Source organism: Xyrauchen texanus, chromosome 39 (genome assembly GCF_025860055.1).
Source record: "Xyrauchen texanus isolate HMW12.3.18 chromosome 39, RBS_HiC_50CHRs, whole genome shotgun sequence".
Taxonomy (NCBI): domain Eukaryota; kingdom Metazoa; phylum Chordata; class Actinopteri; order Cypriniformes; family Catostomidae; genus Xyrauchen; species Xyrauchen texanus.
In genome coordinates this window covers 33,984,682-34,011,899 of record NC_068314.1, presented here as the reverse complement: position 1 = coordinate 34,011,899, position 27,218 = coordinate 33,984,682, and the positions used below count along the sequence as shown (strand labels likewise).

At 39.7% G+C, this 27,218-nt stretch overlaps 1 pseudogene; it reads left to right on the top strand.

The window, feature by feature from the left end:
* The window catches only part of LOC127632939 (rho guanine nucleotide exchange factor 10-like protein), a 173,067-nt pseudogene that overhangs the window by 114,463 nt on the left and 31,386 nt on the right, over positions 1-27,218 (top strand).

Here is a 27,218-nt window from a genome sequence, read left to right as displayed (position 1 = left end):
TAATTTAATTATAAGTTGTTGATTGCAAATAGAGAAGATGTTGTGTCATTTTAAAGCTTAATGCATTTATTTATCATTGTTTTTTTTTATGAAAATACAACTATTCATTGTTTGTTCACATTAGTTCGTAATGCATTAACCAATGTAAGTGTGTACAGTTAAGTATAAAAAATAATAATAACGTCTAGGTTACGAATGTAACCTCCATTCCCTGATGGAGGGAACGAGACGTTGTGTCGAAGAAGCATCTGATCTATGAAAAAAGGCCAATGGGAATTAGGCAGACAGTATTTGCATACCCCGCCCCGGACATACTGGTATAAAAGCAGAGAATTACGTCGTGTTCATTTTTCGTTCGTTCATCCACAAACGCTGCCTCGGTGTGATCGCAACCCAGACACACAAGACAACGCCTCTGGCCGTCTGAAGCGGACAGCACTCTACCGCATCCAGGAACAACGCAGGGGCGGAAGGGCATCTTTACAAAGACGCGTCCTGAAAAGGATGTTCAACGCCAGCTGCTTATTGCTCTTTTAGAGGAAATAACTCTTTTAGAGAAAATCACTTTCATAAACTCTTAGTTTTGTGCGCTGTCGAAGCGCCCAGGGGCAAACTGCACTGCCGTGCAGGGAAAGAGAAAGCCGCTGAAGTGCGCCATAGATCCAACAGCAGGCAGCATCAGAGGAACAGGAACGGGTGTGTAACTCGCAGCTGACTGCAACAAAACCATCGGCTCCAAAGAAAATTTCAGAATGAACTCGTCGTATTTCTCCGCTTTTATACCCGTATGTCCAGGACGGGGTATGCAAATACTGTCTGCCTAATTCCTATTGGCCTTTTTTCGTAGATCAGAGGCATATTTGGCGCTCAAGAGAGACCCCTAGTGTCGCTTCTTCGACACAACGTCAAAGTGAGCAACAGACGGGGAATGTTTATTAATGTTTACTTTACATGTTAAAAATGATTTGGTATATGTTGAAATTAGCATTAAAGGGTTAGCTTACCCAAAAATGAAAAGTCTCTGATTATTTACTCACCCTCATGATATCCCAGGTGTGTATGCATTTCTTTCTTCACAAGAACACATTTGAAGAATGATATCTCAGCTCAGTAGGTCCTTAAAATGCAAGTTGATGGTGATCTGACTTTTGAATCTCCAGAAATCACAGACAGTCATCCATATGACTCCAGCGGCTAAATTAATCTTCTAAAGCACTTTTGGTGGGAAAAAGCTAAATATTGACTTATTTTTTTATTATAAACCATTGCGATTATGTCACACGTGCATAATGATGCTCACCAGAAGCAATGGCATTTTTACGCATGAACTGACGCCCATACGACAACAGCGGTGCTGTTTACAAGTGAGTAGGAGGAACGCTGAACAGAAGCTTTGTCGGTTTTGGTTTCTTTACTCACAGTGATGTGTTTGTGTGCTTATCCTGGATGTCTCAACCGAGAGGCGAACGTGAGATTATGTCTGTAACATGACAACGTAAAGACGTCACACGAGAGACCGCGTGATCTCAGCGCTGTCTACTTCTGCTGACTGCAAGAGCTGACGTTCATGCTGAATATTTGTTCTTTTTGGAGCTTCAAATGTCAGATCACCATCCACATTTGCTTTTTAAGAACCTACATGGCTAAGATATTTTTCTATTTTTCTTCAAATGTGTTCTGCAGAACAAAAAAGTCATACACATCTGGGATGGCATAATCATTTTTGGGTGAACTATTCTTTTACCACAATTAATGTGCTGTAAATGAATTTCTCATTATTATTTCAAGTTAACCAATAGAGTTAACTAATGTTAACAAATACAGCCTCATTGCAAAGTATTCCCTAATAAGGACTGTTTTTAAATAGGTTTCCTGAAGGTTATCCCTCTGTCCTCTATTGGTTGTACAAACCCCAAATTTGCGCTATTGGTTTCTCTATTAAATTTATTTACATTTATGCATTTGGCAGATGCTTTATTGTTGCTGTGTCAGGCTGGATGGGCCACTCAAATTAACAGGAATGTTTTGATAGTGCCACAGTGTTACACTTTAAGTGGAAAATCAACCCATGAATGGCTTACTTACAGTTGTCTCTGCATATTATGCTGCGATAGGAGAAAGTTGTACCTTTAATTAAACCGTGTGTCTATCCAATTTATTCATTTTATTGTTTTTATTTGATTCAAAACAGAGATATGGTCCCTTTATGAGTCATAAGCAGATAACAAAAAGTAATTGACAACTCTGGGAGGGAGAATACATGCTCCTTTGTGTAACGTTCATCACATCTAACATGCATTGAATAAAGAACAGGCAGCACAGAGATTGCATTGCTGTCACAGAACATCAGCTCAAAGCATAAACACTCCACTTGTACTGCTCTGAGGATTCTGACATTGTTAGTTGGCTACAGACTTCAAACTCCCTCAAGCCTGATGACATAATAATTGAGTTGATTGAGTGGATGGGTTGGTTTATTTTAATATTCTTCATATTAGACTTGCTATTTATTAACAATATATTGGTTAACCACAATGAAAAGGAGAGACTGTCGAAATTTTTTTTATGTTTAGTGTTGTAAGAATAGCATTCAGAGATGATATTTTTCCTCACCACAATTGTACAGAGCGGTTATCTGAGTTACTGTAGACTTTGTCAGTGTGAACCAGTCTGGCCATTCTCTGTTGACCTCTCTCGTCAAGGTGTTTCCATCCACAGAACTGCCGCTCACTGGAAGTTGTTTGTTTTTGGCACCTTTCAGAGTAAATTCTAGAGACTGTTCCTGAAATCCCAGCAGTTACAGAAATACTCAAACCAGCCAGTCTGGCACCAACAGTCATCCATGCGATTATCTAATCAGCCAATCGTGTGGCAGCAGTTTAGTGCATAAAATGGATGTAGTGGTAGTGGCATAGTGGGCTAAAGCACATAACTGGTAATTAAATCCCCACTACCACCACCATTGTGTCCTTGAGCAAGGCACTTAACTCAAGGTTGCTCCGGGGGGGATTGTCCCTGTAATTCAGTAATACAGACAAACGCATAAATGAAAATGTAAATGTAAAAATCAAGCAGATATGGGTCAGAAGCTTCAGTTGATGTTCACATCAACCATCAGAATGGGGGGGGGAAAAAATCTGATTTGGTTGTGGCATGATTGTTGGTGCCGTTCAATGATATGGTTTCAAAACAAATAGTATTTAGACTTATTAGGCAAATTTTGGAATATAGTTCTTGTATATACTGTATATGGGGCTATATGTAGGAATGTCAATCGATTAAATTAAATGTATCTAATTAATTACATGATATGTTGTTTAATTAATTGCAATAATACCCACATATATAATAAACATTTGCTGAGAAAGCCCCTCAAATAACAATAATTCAATATATTATGATTAAATCATTTTAATAGTAACATTTACACACACACACACACACACACACACACACATATATATATATATATACACACACACACATATATATATATATATATATACACACACACACACACACACACACACACACATATATATATATATATACACACACACACACATATATATATATATATATGTGTGTGTGTGTGTGTGTAAATGTTACTATTAAAATGATTTAATCATAATATATTGAATTATTGTTATTTGAGGGGCTTTCTCAGCAAATGTTTATTATATATGTGGGTATTATTGCAATTAATTAAACAACATATCATGTAATTAATTAGATACATTTAATTTAATCGATTGACATTCCTACATATAGCCCCATATACAGTATATACAAGAACTATATTCCAAAATTTGCCTAATAAGTCTAAATACTATTTGTTTTGAAACCATATCATTGAACGTAATCCTATTATTGGCCGTAGCCCTATTATTGGCCTATTCCAATATGTATGTACTCATGCTTCAGATGGAAATAAATGTAAAAACATAGCTCACACAGAAATGAGAATCATTTTTCATTTTTAACTGAACTATCCCTTTAAATGTGGATACGTATTTATACACTGCAGAAAGGATGGACTCAAGATGCTACGCAAGCTAATATGGGTTTCCGCCAGATGAGTTCATGGCCTATGGAATGCATACTCACCACCTGGAGATGGCATATGGCACGTCACCCAGAAGGGTGGAGAGGATGCCATGTAGAGCATTGGGTCATGGGGGCCAGCAGCTGTGTGGCCGCCCTCTTCCTTCATCAACAAATCTCTCTTTAATTAGCTCACCTACTGCCCTTTCCCTGGACGAGCTCCCTAACACTAGTCTTCCATCAAATCTCTCTTCTGTTTGCATTGGGATCTCCAATTGAGACTTAGTGGAATAAAGCATCGTGATGATGCTAATCTAATGGTCGCTTAAATAATCAGTTTGAGTTATGGTTTTAGTTACTGAATTTGACTGACTGGTAACATTTTTCTTTGACAATATAATTTAAAATCTTGGCCTAATGTGTATGGACAAATGCTAAATGAGTTTTTTAATGATTTGACATTATTTTGACCAGATTGTTCTGATTGTTCTGTTCAAACTGAGGTTATGCTGATGATTCTACAGCCTGATACCATAGACCCATATTGCAAAAAGCCCATGTTTTCAATGATCAAATCACATTAAATCATGATTAGCACGTTTAGAGTGGTTTAAAGTCAAGGCCGGCCATTCAAGTATACTGCTAACCCCTTAAAATTTGGAAAAATATCAAGATATTTAGTTTGGGTCTATAATGACCCTGTAGAGCACAGTAGATATACAGTGCAGCACACTTTCCTATTGATTATAAACATGAACAATGACACAGGCTTGTATTTCACACTGAACACAAACTTTCATAACAGCATTCCATCCGCATTTACTGCAAGCATTCATCTGCTAGTGTTTACCTATCTGCCTGGCAGACAAATAATTAGCTAATTCATTGAATGTCATTGAATCATTGAAATGATGCCCACGCATATTTAAGAATCATAGAGACTTGGATATGGCGTATTTTGACTTTACATTTACATTTATGCATTTGGCAGACACTTTTATCCAAATGTGCACTTATTACAGGGACAATCCCCCTGGAGCAACACAATGGTGGTGGCTGTGGGGATTGAACCAGCAACCTTCTGATTACCAGTTATGTGCTTTAGTACACTACGCCACCACAAGTTTTTAACGCTTAAACGACCATAAATCATAAATGACCCAAATATAATTTGTAGGGAAATACTACAAACAAATGAACATTAATTAAAATTCTGTAAAAATCATCATCTGGAAAATTGCCATCAGCTATATCAAACCTTGTAGGTCACAACTGAAGGCTCCTTTTTTATTGAACACAATAGATTAGATTTACATTGGACAAATTTGATTTTTAGAACTTTTAAAGTAAGTTAACTTTCTTCTGCTGAGCAAAAACCAAGATTTTTTAAATGAATAGTTCGGCTCTGTAGGTCCTCACAATGCAAGTGAATGGTGACCAAAATTATGAAGCTCCAAAACCACCATAAAAGTAATTTTTATGACTCTAGGGGTAAGACTATATCTTCAGAAGCAATATGATAGGTGTTGATGAGAAACAACCTTTTTTACTATCAGTCTCCACTTTCACATAATTCTCCTTTTGTTTTTGACGATTCACCTTCTTCATGCATATCGCCTCCCACTGGGAAAGGAGGAGAATTAATAGTACAAAATTACTTAAATATTGATCACCTATTTGATCACTTCAGAAGACATGTATTTAACGACTGGAGTCATATGGATTAATTTTTAAGCTGCTTTTAAGTGCTTTTCGATCTTCATAATTTTGGTCACCATTCACTTGCATTGTATGGACCTACAGAGCTGAAATATTCTTCTAAAAATCTTTGTTTTTGTTCAGCAGAAGAAAGGCATACACATCTGCACTGAAAAGGGGAAAACATCTCTATAGAAAATACTAAAACAGTGCACTTAAAATTAAATTCATACATATATGTTTGATGTGAAAACGTAAGTATATTGCATGAAGTCCAAGTGAAATTCAAGACAGTCATCAAAAAGTAATATGATTACATAGCTACAAAATGTTCATATGGATATATCCCTTGACGTTGTGGTCTGTTCTTCACACAAAGCTGTTGTGCACATTTATCTACTTTTTAAAAACTTTTATGGAGCTTTTTATCCTTTTTGAAGCATGGAAAAGAGCAGTTTGGACATTCTTGAGTGAACTTTATTTAACACCTCATGCATTTAATCTCATCCTTACTGTATGAGCAAGCATAGGTGTAATATGCCCATACCTGTAGGTAGTAAAAATAGCCCTTTTCTCTGACAGGTTATAGATTAAAGTGCAGCAGGTCACAAAGAACCAATGCAATTCCATAAATTAGAACAAGATTGGGAGTCAGTATCCAGAAACAGTATATAACCACTGCATTCTGAAAAGAGTCTTGCGTGGTGCCTGGAATCATGTAGCATGTGTCTTAGACTCTGGGGGCCATGGTCGACAAACCTATCTCTACCTGTGAAGATTGCCTTTGCTCGTCACTGAGCAACAGTGTTCTCAAGTGACTCAGAAAGCCACAGTCTGTCCCTTCCCTTCACCAGCTGAGCTCTGCTGCCCGCAGTCTGCCATGACTGGCATTTAATTACAAATTAGATATTTTCTGTCACTGCAGATGAATGAATGGTATAAAAATGAGGGGTGTGCGAGAAAAGTCGATGTGTCCGGTAAGTTTGAATAACCGAGGAAGGACAAGAATTGAAATAACCTTTTCGCCGACATTATTTTGGACCTGTTTGTGTTTACACTATGAAAGTATGTGAAACGTGTGCTGGAAATCGCTAGCGATTGATGCCCAGTTTTCGCTTGGGGCAAGATGAAAGATGTTGAGTCCTAATTAAATTAGATGTGCATTTTGCCATCGCTCCCAGCCTTTATTCTCACTTGGAATGTAAACATTCCAAAAACAGAGACTGTTTGTGGCTTATTAACATGGTGTAGTATCACGCACATTATGGTCTCCATGAATTATGCCACCCACCACTTTGAATTGAGCCACATTGCTTTATTGTAAACAGGCTGAAATTATCTTTCTCTCACTCTGTATATTTTATAGTTTACATTATTTCCATATAGCTCCTGTGCATATTATCCAAGGTTGTTAAAATAACAACACGTTGTTAAAGAAACACATTACTAACAGAGTTTTGATGTAATAAGTGATGCTTGTTACCAAATATGGTTTTGTTTTGGATTTTTAAATATCGCATATACAAATATTTGTTGAGAAAGCTCCTCATATAACAATAATTAAATAAATAATGATGAAAGAATTATACATAGTTATCTTTAAATATTTAACAATTATATATATAATATATAATTGTTAAATATTTATATATGTGTGTGTATATATATATATATATGTATGTATATATATATATATATATATATATATATATATATATATATATATATAAATAAAAATATTCAGATAATTAAAATGCATTACATTCTTATGGCAGAAGAGTTCATCATTGATAAGACAATAATAAAAACAGCTTTAGAATACAATGTATTGTTTACTACCATATTATTGATCATAAGTCAATCATTGTCACACAGTTCACAGTAATCCATTACACAAGTGAATTTGTCAATCAGTTGTAGATTTATTATGAGGGCTTGTTTAAGGACCCATCAATTTACACCTGCGTCAGACATGCTTGTGTAGAGTCTCGGGTGCGTTGCATCATAAACATACATTTTTAGGTCACTGTGTCAAGTTAAATATAGTTTAATACTCAATCTTTAAACACATCTTGAGATCCCTTAGTTCACATTTGCTCTCCATCAAGTGTTTTATATGCAAGAACGTAACGCATGTTTGTATTGTTCTGCTACTGAAGTGTTTTCTTCACTGTATAAACTGCGCATTTTCATACAGCTGAAGTTTCACTTACTGCCCTCTGGAGTAAACAGGTGGTACTACAAGCTTGCATTTCTCAGGAATCTTCCTTATACGGGGACATGCGATTTAATTGCATTAATTTTGTGCAAAGACAAAATAGGCTAAATATCCCTTGTTAATAGAATATTTGCATTGGGTGTCATTTCCAATCAAACTGTAATTTTGCCAAATTATGCAGGAGTGTGAAAATATTGTTTTATTGTGTGTTTTTATGATGCATAAAATGCTATCTATGAAATTAGACTCAGCAAGACAAAGGAGGTGGCCGTTTTACTTCAAAAATGTTAAAACTGTAATTTCACCACAGAAATGTATTAGGATTTGAGATGTGCTGAAAATGACCAGAAATAAATGACAGAAATGTGATGCAATGTATAAACACATTGTTTGTAGACAAATTCAATAAACTTCTGAGAGTGTGAAATTATTTTTTTCTTACTGTTTGGTTTCAGCCTGGATTGTTACTACATGATGAACTACATGCGCTCTTGTTCTGTTGCTGTTGGTTACTTTTTAAAACTTGTAACCAAATTGATCTGCAAATTCAATGATTGTTTACTCAGTTTGTAACCACAAAGAAAGATCAACCACCAAAAAAGAGGTTCATCAAAAATCCGACATGAAGTTAGAACCAGAGCAAAGTTTTAGAAGACATTGTCAGATGTAGAAGAGAATGTAATTTGATAAGATCATAATTAATATGCATTTTCTTTTGTAGCTGGAGGCTGCTCTTCATAATCCCGTCCAATGTGCTTTACTTGGTGTCTCGGCAGCAAGCACTTCGCTTCCACAGGGCTATCTCTGGGTAAGTAGACAGAGAAACACATACAATATGTACTGTATATTATCATATATGCACATTGAAATGATGATATCGGATCTGTGGAGGAGGAGATGATTATCAGTGAATAACAACCTTATTTTTGCCTTGTCCACAAATGAAGATGTTGTATAGATTCAGACTCTTCGAATGTAGCGCATGATTCATACGGACTACTTTAATGCAAATGGGGCTTTTTGTCTTTTTCAGAGCATGAAAATTCTGCTAAGAAGTCAGGGTATGGAATGACATGAAGGCGAGAAAATTATGACAGCATTTTTGAGTGAACTATTGCTTTATTTTTTAACATTGTTTAAAACTGACAACAATTCAATTTAACCAGTGGATATAAGTTGTATTGTGCAACGAGCTGCTCCAAAACAATAAAACGTGTTTTCAGAAAAGCACTGTGGAACCACATTTAAAAAGTTTCACACAGCCGTCGGGCAATTTATCACGTAATCCTCCAAAGCAGTGGTATAAATCCAATTTGAGCCTTGTTTGGACACAAACGGACGCGCTCTTGCCTGTGACTTTGAGTTAATTGTTTTTGGAGTTATTCTAAAGAGCACTGAGGGTCGACTTGAATGGATTTAAAAGATACAGTGAGAAATTCAGTGGGAAATGATATCTGTCTGGATTAGGCCTTCTTTCGATTGAAAAAAAGAAAGAAATCCTTGATATTACACATCTAAAATATCATTAAATCTGATTCCAAATCTCACTCCCCACTCTTAAACCGCAGGGGTCAGTTTTTTAATATATCTCACTGCCTCCATTTAGGATCAGCAACTCTCAAGGGCTGCCAGTGCATCTCATTACATGTGCTAATATGTGCTTTTATGCAACATTTGTAAAATTATTTTCTATGCTGTGCTTCAGCCATGAGATGTATTTTGGACACAAATCAGACTTTTCTTTAACTGAAATCGGTCCCCGTTTACCAAAATACAAAATACTGCCCCCAGTGGCCAAAGCAGAAAGTGTTGTTGGGCGAATGGGCACGTGTGCGCTCCATTTTCCGGGTGAAATGTCAACGGAAGGGCGCTAAAAGTGAGTTGAGAAGTGAGTTGTTTTCAGCAGTACAGCCTGTAATATAGTGAAGACGAATGCATATTTCTTACAGCTGATTACAGTCCAAGGCGGTTTATTACTGTGGTATGTACGATTTCAGATTTACCTGTTTCTAAATGGAATGAAAAACAAATTAAACTCTGTTTGGTTGCGTTACATGTCATTCATACGGCCTCATACTGATTTAGTAAGCAGTTCTTGGCCACAATTTAATGGCACTAGTCAAATGTCTGGGTACACAGGACTACTGTATAGAAGAGTTAAAGCAACCCCTAAAGCAATCAACACATCTTCCTCTTATAGCAGGTATCATTTTCTTGGTGAACTCAGCTAGACTGAGCAATGTGAGAAGGGAGGAAATTATAGCAGTTGTATGCTACTTGCCAAAGTATAACTTGCATACAACGTCTCTTTTTCACCGCCACCGTTTCAAATGACCAGTGACCATAATGAGATCACAATATGATGGGCTCCTAGGTTTTTTTTTCTCATGGCAGTTTTTTTTTAATTAGTCGAAAACAGTAAGCCAGCCAGATTCACTCTTGTTAGTCTTTTCACCTCTAACACAAATTCAGCTATTGATTTGATCTTGTTTGTGTTGTTTACATTTCTGGGATTTTATTTATTCTACTGGTCAATTTCTGGCTCAATCAATGGCTTGAGTTTGGGGCACAAGAGTCTGGTTCGAAAACTGATTATAATCCATAGCTTATAAAACTTTAAAAACCATCCATCATTCTGTATTTTTTCAACTTCATAAAAAAGTGTTTAATAGTAGAACCTGTGCTGAAGAACTACACTATCCATGATCCTGAAAAGAAATGTTCCACCAATCAGAAAATCACTGCGGAAAGAAATACGCACCAAAAGAGCTCTGCATGAACCGCCCACTTCCATGATGCACAGTGAATGATGCAATCGAATCCCTACACTTTCAAACTACTTATATATTTACATATGAATATTTGAATTATACGTCAAATGAATAGTTTCAATACTTATAGTCAACACATGTACAAGTTTTATATGTTTCCATAATTTTCTATTTGATTGTCATTCGCAATGCTTCATGGTGTTGTAGTTCACTTCCTCATTAAAGACGTTAAGTATAGTCTTGCACCTCTTTGCTTCAAATCAAAGTTTGTAATGTTGTGATTTTCCTCAGAGCTGGCTGATTCAGTTCATGGCTTAGCACTCTTTTATGAAACATGTTATGGAAGCCCTATGGAAAAGAAAGTGAATAGGAAAAATACTTCTGAAACCATGAAGGCTGAAAAAGTGGGTGTGCAATGTTGCGCTACGTAAGCTGTTTAACGGGGAATTTACTTTCGTTTATTAGATGGGGGTGGGGTAGAAAGGGTGGTCAGAGTGTTTGGGAAACCTGTTTGGAAACAATCATTATTCTTGCAATTCTGTATGGTGCCACTAGTGGTGCTGGAATTACTAACTTCACCTTTAAAGTCAACATGAAATCCAAATGTATCCTATGTCCCCCTTAATGCATCTTCAGGGTCTTTTTAAGCACCATTTGTCAGTGCAAAAACAAGCAAAATGAAAATGTAGTATCTATTTAAAATATGTATTTCGAAAATGCTGTTTTCGGATGTATACGGCCTAATGTAGACGTAGCTTAAAGGCAGATGTGAACTTGAATCGTCCGCATTGAAATTCAACTGCTACAGTATGCTTATGTCGCCATGCCAGTTCTGAGAAGCACATGTGTGAAATGGACAAAGTTATATCTCTGTACCTTTTCTTTAATAATAATGTAAAAATATGATAAAGATTTGACAGGTTCCATCGGTCTATTGGCTTGCATATTGCGGGGCTGTTTGTCCAGTGCTAGTAACACTTATTAAGTAAATAATTAGTTGGCTATACTGAATCCGTGGTAGGTGGCCCCTTGGTGGTCATGAGGCCCAATGCAGCCACTTATGTTACTTACTAGGTAGGGCCAGCACAGCGTTATTATATTTAGATACATCAGTTTTTTCATTGCACAATGACATTCATAGATGTTGTTAAAGCAACACAGAACAAATAATGTGTTTGATAAGTGGTTAGGAAAAAATGTATGGCTGTATTGCATCAATCTGAAATTGTGTTTGTTGATTGGTTGTGTGTATGTGAATAAAAGTCGTACATTTTCATACAAGACAAGGCATGCGATATTGTAAGATTTTGCCATGGCGTACAAATTATTACGAATTGACATGAGACTGTGTTTAAGTAAAAGACTGTGTCCGCACTGTGTACAAAGAGACCGATAAAGCCCTGATCCCCTAACTTCCTTTATTCCCCCAAGCCTCACAGTCAATTTTAGTCTAATTAATACTCTGCTCTCCAGAGCATTGGCTTTAAAAGCTGTTTTCACAGCATCCCGGCCAAAAAAAAGAGTCCAGGGAATGATTCTAGATACCCAGTCCTATAAACAAGTACTGATGGGTTTGTCAGGGAATTGTAATTCCACCTAGTCTGTGGAGGAATGGAATTGAAATAGGAGGGGTACACGTGCGTTCACGTTTCTGGAGGGAGATTCGGTTATTTTCCGAGCCTTGTGCCGGAAGATAAGCCCACCGTATCTCCCCTGTGGTGCTGCAACATGTCGTTATTTGCTCTTCCTCGTTCTTCCCGGCCCATGAGACCTTGGCCTGTCCAGATCCTACACTCTGATACAAATCAGACAAATGATTTCATGCAAATTAGAGGGAGAAACTGAAAGGCTAAAGACTATATTTAGCCTATGCCTTTTGCTCACATAACATGACTCAGAGTGAGAATGAATCTCTGCTGTCCAGCAGCATGCCTCTTCTCTCCACCGTTTTGTTCTTGTACTTTTGTTGGGATTACACTCCACTTGGCTGGCCGCAGTTGCCCAGTATCCTAAATTAATCATAAATGATGGCCTCTAAACATGAGCCTTAGACTGGAGAGCCAACCAACTGCATTTCTCCATCTCGGTTAAACCGCCTCTTGAAGTTGGAAGGCCTGTTTGATATGGATTTTGTAACTGAGGCAGTTTAGTGCCACTCAAGGAGAGACAAGCCAATTTGTGCGGCAGACATGATGGGATGCTGACCATTTTGTTTAATATCTAATAGCGAGTGGGTTGCGCCACTTGCATTATGCATGAACAAGAGATCACGATATGCGTTTGAGCAAGGGGTGAAGACAAACAATATTTTTCACTAAAAGAGGGATTAGTAATTTATGATGTAATGCAATCCAGATGTGTTACAAGAGTTTGCATTTTAAAGCAACTTCAAGCCCTCTGTAGGAGAACGGATGGGAGCAGAACTGAGATCAGTTGTGGATTTATGAGCAGCACAGTGCTGAAGACACTCTGTCAGCTACATGTAATTTCACAGAGGATCAAGTTTGTCATCTCAGTCTCTGTTTTAAGAAGCCGATCAATCTTCAGCCCAAAGGAAACCCTCCATTGTCAAACAGCTCAGCTCCTTTCAGAGACATCTCTCCACCCTACCTTTCTCTCTGCTTCAGTGATGAAAAGATTCCCAGAGTAAAAAAAGAAAAGAAAAAGATGTTTGAAGTTATTGAGCTGACAGAAAGTATTCATTAGGGGTGATAGTGTATGAATTGCAGAGATATTATAAAGCAGAGGACTATGGGTTTGATTTGATGAGATATAATTAAAAAAATGTAGATGGATTGCTTAAATCTACATGAAAATTCATGGGTGTGAGAACAGTTTTGGTTGGATGAATGTCTCGAACAGTAGCTGAGATGCCGTCCACGTGTTTATGCAAATTTTAGATTATTGCATTAAAATGCTGGATGGAAACACCAAGATGCGAATAAAGTCTCCAAAATGTGCAAAAAAAAGCAAAAGTTTTTTTTTATTTGATAAGAAGACATGTGCATAAAATATGATGAAAATACCAAATGTATTGCTATACAATTTATAAAGTAATATACTGTACTTTATGAATATGGGGTGGCTGCGGCTCAGTTCGTAGAGCGGGTCGGCCACTAATCGCAGGGTTGGTGGTTCAAATCCCAGCCCACACGACTCCACATGCCGAAGTATCCTTGGCAAGACACTGAACCCCAAGTTGCTCCCAATGGCAGGCTAGCAGCTTGCATGGCAGCTCTGCCGCCATTGGTGTATGAATGGGTAAATGTGTCACAGTGTAAAGCGTTTTGAATACCGTTAAGGTTAAAAAGACGCTATATAAGTGCAGCCCATTTACCATATGTAATTCCCTCAGAGAACATTGTGCAACAAATGCTGACGATTGAGCTTAAATTGTATTGAACCTAAAATCTTCCTTTAAGCACATTGGATGGAAACTGTCTAATTTGCACATTGTTTCATGATATTCCAGGTTTCCGCATAAATTGAATTCGCAACTTAGCTAGTGGTGTCTTCGACCTGTCTTTACAGGTAGCCAGTGGAGGTGATTGCTCTCAAGGCCAGGTGGACATCTTCTCCCTGAACAGACCCACACCTCGGCCCGTAAAATCGATCCAGATGGGAGCTCATGTGCGGTGTTTGGAATACGTGCCTGAGCCCACCCCTTCAGAGGATGCTGAAACCAGTCCATACAACACCACTGGATTTGGAAACACTATCTGTGCCGGTCTCGATGATGGCAGGTAAAATAAATAATTATTTTAGAATATTAAAAGGCTTCCCATGGTCATGGAAAACCTGGAAATATCAGGAAACGGTTTAATTCACAGGCCTGGAAAAGAAATGCAAATCAAAGTCTTAAAAGGTCATAGAAATATCTATAGAGAATGTATATATATATTTTTTCTAGTTTTGCTCAGTTCTATAATATGTTATTGACTACTGTAGAAAATGTATTTTGCCAATTTGCAGTTGCCAAACACCGTAACAACTTGATGTAGTAATATATAATGTGCAAATACAGGTGTATGTTTACACTCTTTTCTAACCAGACGCGATGCAATAAGATTCCAGCAACATGCTCAATAATGCTTCATGATGTGGCGCAATCATGAAGCATTTTTTCAGATGTAAGATTAACATGAAAGAGATACCTTTTTTCCAGCCAGAACATGAAACGGCACTAAATGCTCAAGCAAGTGTAATTTTAACTACAGCAGTTTTGTGAAATTAATTTCTATTGGGAAGACACGCAGGCTTGAGTGAAGTTTAAGATGCCATTTATTTGATGAATTTAAAACAGAAAAGTAATGTTACGTTTGGCGTAGGCCCCATCTGGCGGTCCGAGGGAGTTGTACTCGGAACCATCATATCCTGCCGGAGATAGGAGGCAGGGGCGAGGAGCCTACCCCCGTGCGGGACAGGGCTCAACTTGTGGTGGTGGAGGTTGCCGTGTTAGCACACTGAAACAGCAATGTGATAGATTGTGAGCAGACTTATAAAGCAATGGCTTACATGCAATTGGCTGGGAATTACTCAGCTAATGATGTGATGATGTACAGCTGCTAGTCTTCCCGCTAGAACTACGCTAGTTTATCACTTCCCGCTAGTTTATCACTTACTTTGTATATCTCCCTGAGTGCCGACATGTTTGTTTGACATCATGCACCCACATTTCAGCGAAATTGGAGTTGAGAATTTCTGCATGAGCCTAAAAGTTGTAATTCTGACTTCAAGATGACATTCCATTGCACTTTTCCTAGTAGGAAGTTGTAAAATCCGACTTTCCGAGTTGAATGGATCGCAGCACTACTTTTCAAAACTTGATCCGACACTGAATTCTCAATCAGCCTAATTTACACTTAGAAAACTACTGATGTTGCTATAAGAATGCAAAACGCACTTACACATTTACTTAAAGTTAAAATCAGTCCTCATTTCCTGTTTAATAAATTAAGCAATCTCACGGTCATGCAGAACATCTCGTGATTTTAAATCCATAAGGATCTCTTTCTCAACGGCAATACCAGCAGTGATGACAGCCGATTTGTCAGTGAGACTTTCACACTCTTCGCTCTTGAATTCCGTATGTCACTAAAAGCGTGATTGCGTCACTCAAGGCCAGCTAGAAGGCCTCGACCAGGACACATCCTAAAAATTACGCCCACCAAGAACAAATAAATCAATCTGATTGGCTGATGAATCTGACAATCTGACTTTATTTGCCCATTCATTTGCACTGTTGAGGGATTCTGAGGAAATTCTGAAGGCCTAACGGGGTAGACCTCAGGCTCACGCCCTGCTTCTGGCATGTGATTTGTGAAACAGTTGTCACACTTCGCTTGTAAGCATTAAGGAATAAAATTCTGACTGGATGCATTTTTCGGTTTTCTCTATTTTTTTGTAAATTAATTAAGAGTGGAAAACATTGGCTATCGGTTAAATACCTATAATATATAGGTAAAAAGATGATTGAGAATAAAAGGATGAAAAATATATTTGTCATGTTAGGCCGGCAGAGAGGGCTTTGAAGTCATTTTACAATGTCTTACCACATAGCTCATCCAGTCACAATTTAGAGTTCAACCTATCTGTTTTATAATATTTAAAGCTTCTCAGTTTTAAAAAGAAAGGTCACACCACAGTTGACAGTGCCTGTTAAATATCTAGCTCCCTTGGTATAAACAAATCTATTCAGTCAATTTAGATTTCAGTCACAGTGCTGTGGAAAAGATTTTTCTGTTTTTGTGTAAATTTCATACTAAATTCAAAATTCATATGAAATAACATAAAACAAAGGCAGTCTGAGTAAACACAAAATATAGTTTTAAAACGATAGTGTTATTTATTGAAGCAAAAAAAGTTATCCAATACCAGCCTGGGCTGTGTGAAAAAGTATTTGCCCTTAGTTACTAAATCTCCAAATATGGAACTGCATTGATAATGGGGTTTAGCTGGACTAGACTATTTACTGATTACCGCTAGCCCTGTTCAATGAAATCAACACCTGAATAGAACCTTTTCAGCAGCATGAAGTTGGCTTAAAGTTCTCACGCAGTAGCACGATATGCCAAGGTCGAAAGGAATTCCAGAAATTATGAGGAAAAAGGTGATTGAAATAAATCAGTCTGGGAAGGTTTACAAATCTATTTCAAAGGCTCTTGGATTCCAAAGAACAACAATGAGAGCCATTATCTCCAAATGAAGAAAATTGGCACAGTAGAGAATCTGTCCAGAAGTAGCTGACCTTCCAAAAATCCTCCAACAGCACAGCAACGACTCATCCAGGAAGTCACAAAAAAGCCAAGGACAATATCCAAGGTACTGCAGGCCTCTCTTGCATCAAGGTGTTCATGACTCCACTATCAGAAAGACACTGGACGAAAATTCCTTCCATGGAAGAGTGGCGAGGCAAAAACCACCCAGAAGAACATTAAGGCTTGTATGAATTTTGCCAAAGCACACCTGAATGATCCTCAAACCATTTAGGAGAATGTTCTGTGGACTGATGAGTTGAAATTGGGACTGTTTGGAAGACAGGGGTCCCGTTACATCTGGCTTAAATCAAACACAGAATTCCAATAAAAGAACTTCATACCTACAGTCAAGTATGGTGGTGGTTGTGTGATGGTGTGGGGATGTTTTGCTACTTCAGGTTCAGGGCAACTTGCAATAATTGAGGGAGACATGAATTCTGCTCTCTACCAGAAAATCCTAAAGGAGAACGTCCGGTCATCAGTCCGTGAGCCAATTATCTAAAGCATAGAAGTAAGTCCACCTCTGAATGGCCAAAAGAAGCTAAATTTAAGTTTTGGAGTGGCCTAGTGCAAGTCCTGACTTGAACCCGATTGAGATGCTGTGGCAGGGCCTTGAATCGGGCAGTTCATGCTCGAAAACCCTCCAATGTGGCTGAACTAAAGCAATTCTGCAAAGAAGAGTGGGCCAAAAATCCACCAAAGTGTTGTGAAAGACTGATCTCCAGTTATCGGAAGCATTTAGTTGTAGTTATTGCTGCTGAAGGTGGCACAACCAGCTATTAAGTTTAAGGGGGCAGTACATTTTTCATATGGGTGATATACATTTTGGATAACTTTTTTGTTTCAAAATTATTTTTTTTATAAAAATAAAAAACTGTACTGTGTTTACTCTGGTTGCCTTAGTTTTATGTTATAGCTCGTTTGAAGATCTAAAACAGTTTAATATGAAAAATAAGATATCAGGATGGGGAAAATACTTTTCCACAGCACTCTAGATGAATTTTCCTTTGTGAAGAAATGGAGGTACACTCATTTTGTTACAAAACTAAAAGATCACTTTTCTCAGAAATCAATGTGACTAAGAAGGATGAAAGGAACAGTAGATATTTTGGAATATTATTTATGGAAATGGCAGTGATTGATAAGCCACAGAGAAAGTTAATTTCCCTTTTGAAATATCATCTCTCGAACTCTAGGCATTCACACAGGACGTGTTCTTCATTGAAAAGCAGTTAGACATTGTTCACAAACCGAATGCAGGTTTTAATGTAACGTATTTTAGCTTGACATTGCATCTTAAAAACATAGTTGGCCGCAAGCATGCATCTTAGCTGTCTTTCCTATCTTTTTCTGCCAAAGCATCCTGGTCTATGGCAGTATGGACACTGCTGCCCAGTGTCTCTTGACTCTCCCTAACCCCAAAGGCTGTCCAGTTCTATGTCTCAAACACTCCGGGAACTTCCTGTTTTCTGGCTTGCGGGACGGAACGCTGATGGTATACGAAAGACATCATGGAGGTACGAGTTACATAATGTTCTATGGATAATTGTATTGTTGTAGAGCTTCACATCCTCTTTCATGTCTTACACTCATTTATTTGTTTTCTGTGTTATGCAGAATACCATTAAGTCCATTCATCCTCAATACTTTGCAGGTGCTTGTTTAGCATTCCGGATAATCAGCCCGGATTTAAACGTCTATGTTATTTTTATCCTATTAGCTGTGTTTTTATTCCATTTCATCACATTAGCACATAAATGGACAGTTACTTTTCCCTACTAATGGGATTAAACACTAATTTGGTGGGATAATTAAGATGGGTAATTATTAGTATGTCCCCAAATGAAAGGGACTGAAAGGGTAATCAAATCAAATTAATAGTACAAATGAATCTGATTGTCCCGTGTTCAATTTGCTCTTTCATCAACCTTCCATTCAAACACTCAAGGATGTTTTTTTTTTCAGTCTCTTCTCAGTAGGCTGAATGCCTTGGTGAGTATCTGAGAGATATTCCTTTTGTCATGTATTCTGAATGCATTTGCAGATGAGACAGGGATAAGATTGTTATGGTGACATATTAGTTCTATAGCAAGCCAATGAATTCAGGATTAACTTGAAAGCAATTCATGATTTCACAAGTCTGTCCTCTTCATTTGTGATAAGTGTGAGCTAATGACAACAGAACACATGGCATCAGCCTGATCGCTCATAAAATTCGGCAAGTGTGTGCTGATTTTTCTTTAGCCAAAATCGATATACGTTGACCGAATTTGAAAACACTGCCTCCAGAGGCTAAAGCGGTGTGACATCCATTTATATGCAGGAGAGGTTGCCAGAAGCCAGTTTAAAAAATTATAGTTTTCAGCTGAACAGGGTGTAAAACAGTGAAGCGAAATGTTTATTTTAATTAATCTACCCCCCAACCAAAACTCAAATCTAACCATAACCATTTGTAGAGACAGAATGCAATGTTAGGGATGAAAATACAACCTCATCACGCTCCTGATTGTTTATACAAATGTCGTGCCACGAGGGAAAGTAGTTGTTGCTTAGTCGTTCCAAATATGTCCGATGGGAGATAGGGCAATTCAGTAAGTCAGCATACTGTTGCCAATCCTAGGGTACCGGAACTTTCGGACACAGCATGCCGACTTCCCATGTGATCATGTTGGAGACATGATATATAGGGAAGGACTGTGTTGTGTGCAAGACAGACAGCCTGGCACAATGGATTTATCACATTGCACTACTTACCTGGCTGTCAACAAGGAATTACCTCCACTGAGTTGGAAAGTAAGATTAATTATGCTGATGTGCAGTGTGCCGATTGAATATTACTATTCATGTAGTGTAAAGAAATAAATAACAAACACAGTCCCTGGGAAGTACCGACTAGAATTGGGGGAGGGGCTGAGAAGCCTTTCTTCTTTCTCTTTTTTTTTCATGCAAAGAGTCGTACAAATTATTCTATGGAGCAATACATTGCCCTCAAAACAGCAAATATTGTTATAAACACAGCGTCTCGCATGAGATTAATCAGAAATCTTTTCGAAACGTATGAGCGAGACAAAATTGTTTGGGGGAGCCTTCTTGTTTAAGAGGGTAGGACCGTTTTGTTGTGTTTAATCAACAGAGTGCAGAATTTATAAGGATAATAATGAGGTGTCTAGCTTTCGGAAGAAAATACGCTAATATATTACACCCAGAAGCAATAAGAATCCCTCTGAATGAAACACCACGGGAAACAGCGCCAACACTTATACTTTATTACTTTTCCTGTAATAAACTAAAGACTGTATCTTCAGTTGCTTGGAGGGTTTAGATAAGTCCTCCTCTTCCCCCCAATCTTAGGCGGCCTTCATTTGAGTACAAGGTGATTTTTTCAAAGCACAAAAAATGTGAAGACTGACATTTTAAATATGCCATGCAATTAACCTAAAGGAAGGCTGAAGTCATTGTAAAGCTATTCTGGTTTCAAAGGCAGAAATAAACAAATGGGAATGTTAATTAAATGTCTCACTGCACTTCCCTTACTAATTTTGCTTTATTAATGCACCACAATGGGGTGAAAAAGACTAAGAAATATCTTATGTAAACCAGTACATCTCATAATGTCCACCAGTGTCCATAGTGGCTGCAACAAAAACGCTGTGTGATTAAAACTCAATACAAAAACGGTCTGGCGTGTTTTGAGCATTTCGTAGAGAATGACAAATGTATAAATTGTATTGCACAACAAGCTGCAGTAACATGGCACAGTTAGCACATTAGCATTTAAAGCGCTAGCTCCTTTTGAGGTAGGCAGTCCACAAACATGCTTTGCTGTGTGTTTTTTAAGACGTAGCCAGAAATTATACAGTCCCTACACCAGTTATACATATTTGTCTTGCAACACACAAGGATTTACTCTTGAGTATTAATGAAACCAATTTACTTTCAGTGACTTGCTCAGGGCAACAACAGTGAAATTAGCATGCAGAACATTTTGTTGCTCTGCTATGTGAAGCGTTTTTAAGGGAAATAACATGCTAATTGGCTAGCATTGACTATCGTTGGCCACGTTTGAAATGTTCCACCTGATAGGATTAGTGATTTGCCTTTAAGCAAAGTATTTTACCAGCCTCATTGTTTTGTAAAGCCATGTACTTTTATTTCTCTTTCAGGATATGCAAGTTAAAAGTGTCAGGGTACATTTGCAAAATAGGTCAAGTCAAACTAGAATTACTTCAAATTAGGACTAGGTGATATGACTACAAAAATGAAATCTCTATATGTTTCTGCCTATTGGCGGTAATATGTCTCTGCAAATAGGCCTACTGTATGTACAGTATTTGCTAAAAAAATTTAATCAGAGGAACCATAATTTTAATCAAACAGCCATTGTAGCCAAGTACATTTAAAATAGTAAAGGAATATTCTGGGTTCTAAGCTCAGAAATGTTTTTTTACAAAAAATCAAGGTTACTGTGAGGCACTTACAATAGAAGTCAATGCGGCCAATTTTTGGAGGGTTTAAAGCCAGAAATTTTAAACTTAAAAATGTATTAAAGCACCTACATTAATTGTTCTGTAAAGCTGTTTATATTTTCGTTTTAATAGTTATTTTAGGGTATTAGGGTTTGTTGACCACATCATCATGGCTACGGAATTGGCTATATAAATTTACACAGAAAATGTTACATTAAAATTAAATGTATGCATTTGGCAGACACTTTTATCCAAAGCGACTTTCAGTGCACTTATTACAGGGACAATCCCCCCAGAGCAACCTGGATTTAAGTGTCTTGCTCAAGGACACAATGGTGGTGGCTGTGGGGATCGAACCAGCAACCTTCTGATTACTACACCACCACCACTCTGATGTTAGTAAGGGATTTTATCACACTAAAATCATGTTTACATGCAAATTGTTTATGTATTGTAGCTATAATTTTGAAACAGGGAGTATATTAACGTTTAAAAAGTTTAGCAAGCGGGCACTCCCAGGTATGTGGAGACTGGGCGTGTGTGGGCATCGCAGCCATTTCAGCTCCATTATATCCAATATTACACTTTTTCTGCAGTGTCTCATGGATGCATTTTTTAAAATGATATACTTGCTCCAATCTGCATAGGCGATAGAGACATTTTCAGAGAGGGGAAATATGGGTAATAAGAATTAATGTCCAAATAGTATCGCTTTAAAACCATCATGATATTTTGGATTTTGCTTCATTTAATATCGGCAGCAAAATCATTGCGATTATATTGTAAATATAGAAATGTATTAATTCATATAAAAATAAATATTTGATACAGCATACCCAGCCCTTCTTCAAATACCAAGATCTGTTGATATACACCTAAGTTTCCCTTTGCCTTTTAGGGAATAAATGACGTCGTCTTGTGATTCATCTGTTGTGACTTGTGTGTGTTTCTGTCTTATAGGGGAACTGTGGAACCCAGACTCTTGCAGAAAACTCACAATTGGTTCAGATCCTCTGAGGACGTTACTTGCCTTAGAAAACTCTGTCTGGGCAAGCTGTGCTAACACAGTTACTGTAGTTGTCATCTCAAGCTTGTCCACTCAGGTAGGCTCATTTCAAAGCACTGCTACCACTGATATTTGTACACCCCTAGCTTAAAACATATCAAATGGAGACGCAAAGACTATGTTTCATGGGTACTTGGTCAGGTCTGATTGACAAATTAGATTGTGTGTGAAGATTAATAGTCTTACAGATCAGCCGCAGTCCATTGCTATATCTGTGGCCAAGATATCTCATCTGGGGTCTCTTGTTCTGTCTTTGTTTGTCCTAATTCAAACAACATTATCAATTAGGTTTGGGAATCGAGAACCGATTAATTTTCCGTCATGAGGAATGCAGACGGAACATCCTAATTAAATACTCTCCGACAGTGTTTTCTGTACTGCTACTTAACAAAACTAAAACATTATGAATAGTGGTCAAAGGTAAATTTAAAACTGACTTGGGCTATGTTCAGACTGCAGGCAAATCAGATTTTTTTCTCAAATCAGATCTTTTCAGGCAGACTGTCCGCACTATTATTTGCAAATGTTCAAATCAGATTTGTGCGTCAAGACCAAACCAACCTATCTGCATGGGTTGCTTTGGTAACGACGTAGGCGTACCCGCTTGACGATGCTTTCAAAACAGATACGGGAAAAATGGAGATCATCTCGCTCTCCAAATAAGTGCTCTGTCCAGTACCGGTGTCATCGTTGTGTGTCGCATTAAGAGTGATGCAAAAGACCATTTGAAATCCGAATTGAGCAGCCAGAGTGTCCGGACTGAGACACTGTCACGGTATTTAATCCTATGTCTCTTCCTTGTCTCGTGCCTTGTTCTTAGTGTGTGTTGTGTGGGCGTGTTGTTTGTACCATGATTAGCGCTCTGCCGCAATCACTCCTCTCACCAGCTGTTACTCATTCCCATTCCCTTTAAATTCTCACCACTCTCTCATCTCCTTGTCAGATCGTTGTTTGTGATGTCCGGTGTTGTTCGCTCTTCAGAGTTCCAGTCCAGTTCTCTCGTTGTCCCTGTTTCGTGTCCTGTTTGCTGTTACCCGGATTCGCCGTGTCTGTTCAACACTTCTCTTCACTCTTCTCACCACGATCATCTGACCATTGGAGACTCTGCGCCACTAGACCATCACCCCGACTTTTCCCCTATCTTCTCAATTTGACTGTCAATAAACTAATTGTCAACTTGCAACTTGCTTCCTAGCTTCATTACGCCACAGAACGATCTGACCACAAGATGGAAGCAGCGAGTAACAATTCAGACAGCCTAGAAGAATTCGTGATGAACAGCAGACTTCGTGATGGAGAACCAGGAGAAGAATCTCAATGACACGGCTCGGCTGTCCAGGCTCTAGTGGCGCAGGTGTCCGGACTCACCCAGCAAATTCAACTTCTGCGAGCTCCCACTGCGCCACCCGCGACCGCTGATTCCTCAACCACCACCAGCCCCTCCCAGTCGGAGCCCCGCCTACCGGTTCCAGAGCTATATTCAGGTGAACCTAATTTTTGCCGAGCTTTTCTAACACGATGCTCAATGCATTTTTCTTTACAACCCAGAACATTCTGTGATGAAAGAACCAAGGTCGCTTTTGTCCTGACGCTACTTTCTGGGAGAGCGCCCTTTGGGGAACGGCGGTGTGGGAGAATCAAGATGAATGCTGCACCTCTTTTCAAGCACTCTCCGCGGAGATGAAGCGAAGCTTTCGACCGTGCTGTCTCCGGTAGAGAGGCAGCCAGAGTGCTGGTCGACTTGCGCCAGGGGAGAGATCTGTATCAGACTTTTCTATCGAAGTTCGGACGCTAGCGGCGGAGAGCCAATGGAACGAGGAGGCGCAGTGGGACATGTTCCTGCATGGGCTGGCTGATCGCGCCCAAAAGGAGATATACGCCATGGATCTCCCCACCAAGCTAAACGATTTGATCGCCTTGGCGCTTAGAGTGGACGCAAGGTTATCCAGAATGGAACAGCGTAGTACAAACCAACCGCCTCTTGAGAGGATTAGGCGGTCAATGTTCTGGAGGCGGGACGCTGCTCAGCCCCGCTCTGTGATCCCGAGCCCATGCAGGTGGGTCGAGCCCGGCTTTCCGGGAGGAGAAGGAAAGGCGGAGATCCCAGGGACTGTGTTTGTACTGTGGTGGTGCTGGACATTTTGCCTACAACTGTCCTTTAAAAGGATCCGCCTGATAGCAAGTATGAGGCTACTATCGGGTGGGATCTCCACGAGAAGACCTCATCCACATCTACCCTCCTTCCGTAAGTCTTCAATGGTCTAATCACCGCCACGACTGTCGAAAGCACTTCTGGATTCTGGGGTCGAAGGAAATTTCATGGACTACACTTTTGCACTCAACCACCAAGTCCCCTCAAGTCTCTCACTCACCGGATCGCTGTTCACGCTCTCAATGGCCAGAAACTTCCCACCATTTCCCTAGCCACTGAAGACATCACTCTGCCACGCCAGGCAATCACACCGAGACCATCTCCTTCTACATACTGGACACTCCTCTTGCCCCCATCGCCCTTGGTCATCCCTGGCTCACCCATCACAACCCTAAAGTGGACTGGCAGTCTAAGTCTGTGTCAGCGTGGAGCACTCAATGTCATAAGTCTTGTCTTGTTTCTGCCTGTTCGCCTGTTTTTGTCCCTGTTTTTCAGGAAGAGGCGGTGGATTTATCTAACGTGCCCGCGGAGTACCTGGACCTGAAGGAGGTGTTCAGTAAGTCTCGGGCGCTTCTCTCCTCCACATCGCCCCTATGACTGTGCCATAGAGTTATTGCCAGGTACATCTCCGCCTAAGGGCAAGTTATATTCACTCTCGATTCCAGAGAGGGAGGCTATGGAGAAATATATTTCTGATTCTCTAGCTAATGGATTCATCCGCTCTTCCTCTTCCAGCCGGGGCGGATTCTTTTGTGGGGAAGAAGGATGGATCTCTGCGACCTTGCATTGATTATCGGGTTGAACAACATCACGGTAAAGAATACTTATCCTCTACCGCTGATGTCTTCAGCTTTTGAGAGGTTGCAGGGAGCATCCATCTTCACGTAAATTGGATTTACGTAATGCTTATCATTTGGTCCGCGATCAGGGAGGGGGATGAATGGAAAACCGCTTTAACACCCCCAGGGGCACTTTGAATACTTGGTCATGCCGCTCGGCTTGTCCAACTCCCCAGCGGTCTTCCAGGCACTCGCCAATGACGTGCTGCGAGACATGGTTGATCAGTTCATATATGTTTACCTGGATGACATATTGATTTTTTCTTCTTCTCCAGGAACATGTGCAGCACGTCCGCTAGTGCTTCAGAGATTGCTAGAGAATGGGCTTTTTGTCAAGGCGGAGAAATGCGCTTTTCATGCACAGTCTGTTCCTTTCTTAGGGTACATCGTGTCGGTTGAGGGAATGCGCATGGATCCTGAGAAGATCAAGGCTGTGGTAGATTGGCCAAGTCCAGAGTCTCGTAAGGCCCTACTGAGATTCCTGGGGTTCGCCAATTTCTACCGGGCGCTTCATTCGCAATTTCAGTCAACTAGCCACACCTCTGACCGCCCTGACCTCCCCAGAACAACGCTCAGGTGGTCAGACGCAGCTGAGGCTGCGCTTGCCAAACTGAAAGGTTGCTTTGTTTCAGCCCCCATCCTGATAACCCCTGATCCATCACGCCAGTTCGTGGTGGAGGTCGATGCATCAGAGGTGGGGGTAGGCGTAGTGCTATCCCAGCTGCTCTCCTTCAGACGACAAGATACACCCTTGCGCTGCTTTTTTCTCATCGCTTGTCCTCGGCCGAACGTAATTATGACATTGGTAACAGAGAGTTGTTGGCAGTCAAGTTAGCTTTGGAGGAATGGCGCCACTGGTTGGAGGGTTCGGGGTACCTTTTATCGCCTGGACCGATCACAAGAATTTGGAATATATTCGCGACAGCTAAAAGATTAAACTCCAGGCAGGCTCGGTGGGCTCTTTTTTCGGTCGCTTTGATTTTACTCTCTCGCATCGCCGGGTTCCAAGAACATCAAACCCGATTCTTTATCACGTATTTTTGATCACTCCAACGCTCGCCTACTCCCGAAAGTGCATTTTACCAGAGACTCTATTCATCTCTACACTCACATGGGAGATCGAATCGAAGGTCAAGACGGCCTTAGAAGGGTAACGCCTCGCTCGGTGCCCACCGAACCGCTTGTTTGTGCCGGAGGGGTTACGGTCCAGCGTTATTCAGTGGGGACATTGTTCTAATGTGGCTTGTCATCCAGGAGTTAATCGAACTAAGTTTTTAGTCAAGCAACGATTCTGGTGGCCTTTGATGGTTCGTGACGCTCACAGTTTTGTTTTGGCTTGCTCAGTCTGCGCCACTGGTAAGAGTTCCAATCGACCCCAGACGGGTTACTTCAACCGCTGCCGGTGCCATCGAGACCCTGGTCCCATATCGCTCTAGATTTTATCACCGCCTCCCACCCTCACAGGGACACACGGTAGTTTTAACCGTGGTGGACCGGTTCTCGGCTGCGCCCACTTCATTCCCTTGCCCAAATTACCCTCTGCCAAGGAGACAGCGGTGATTGTCATTGACCACGCTCTTCGCTACATGGCCTCCCGACAGATGTGGTCTCTGACAGAGGACCCCAATTTGTGTCCAAATTTTGGCGAGAATTTTGTAAATTACTGGGAGCGACTGTTAGTCTGTCCTCAGGGTTTCATCCCCAGAG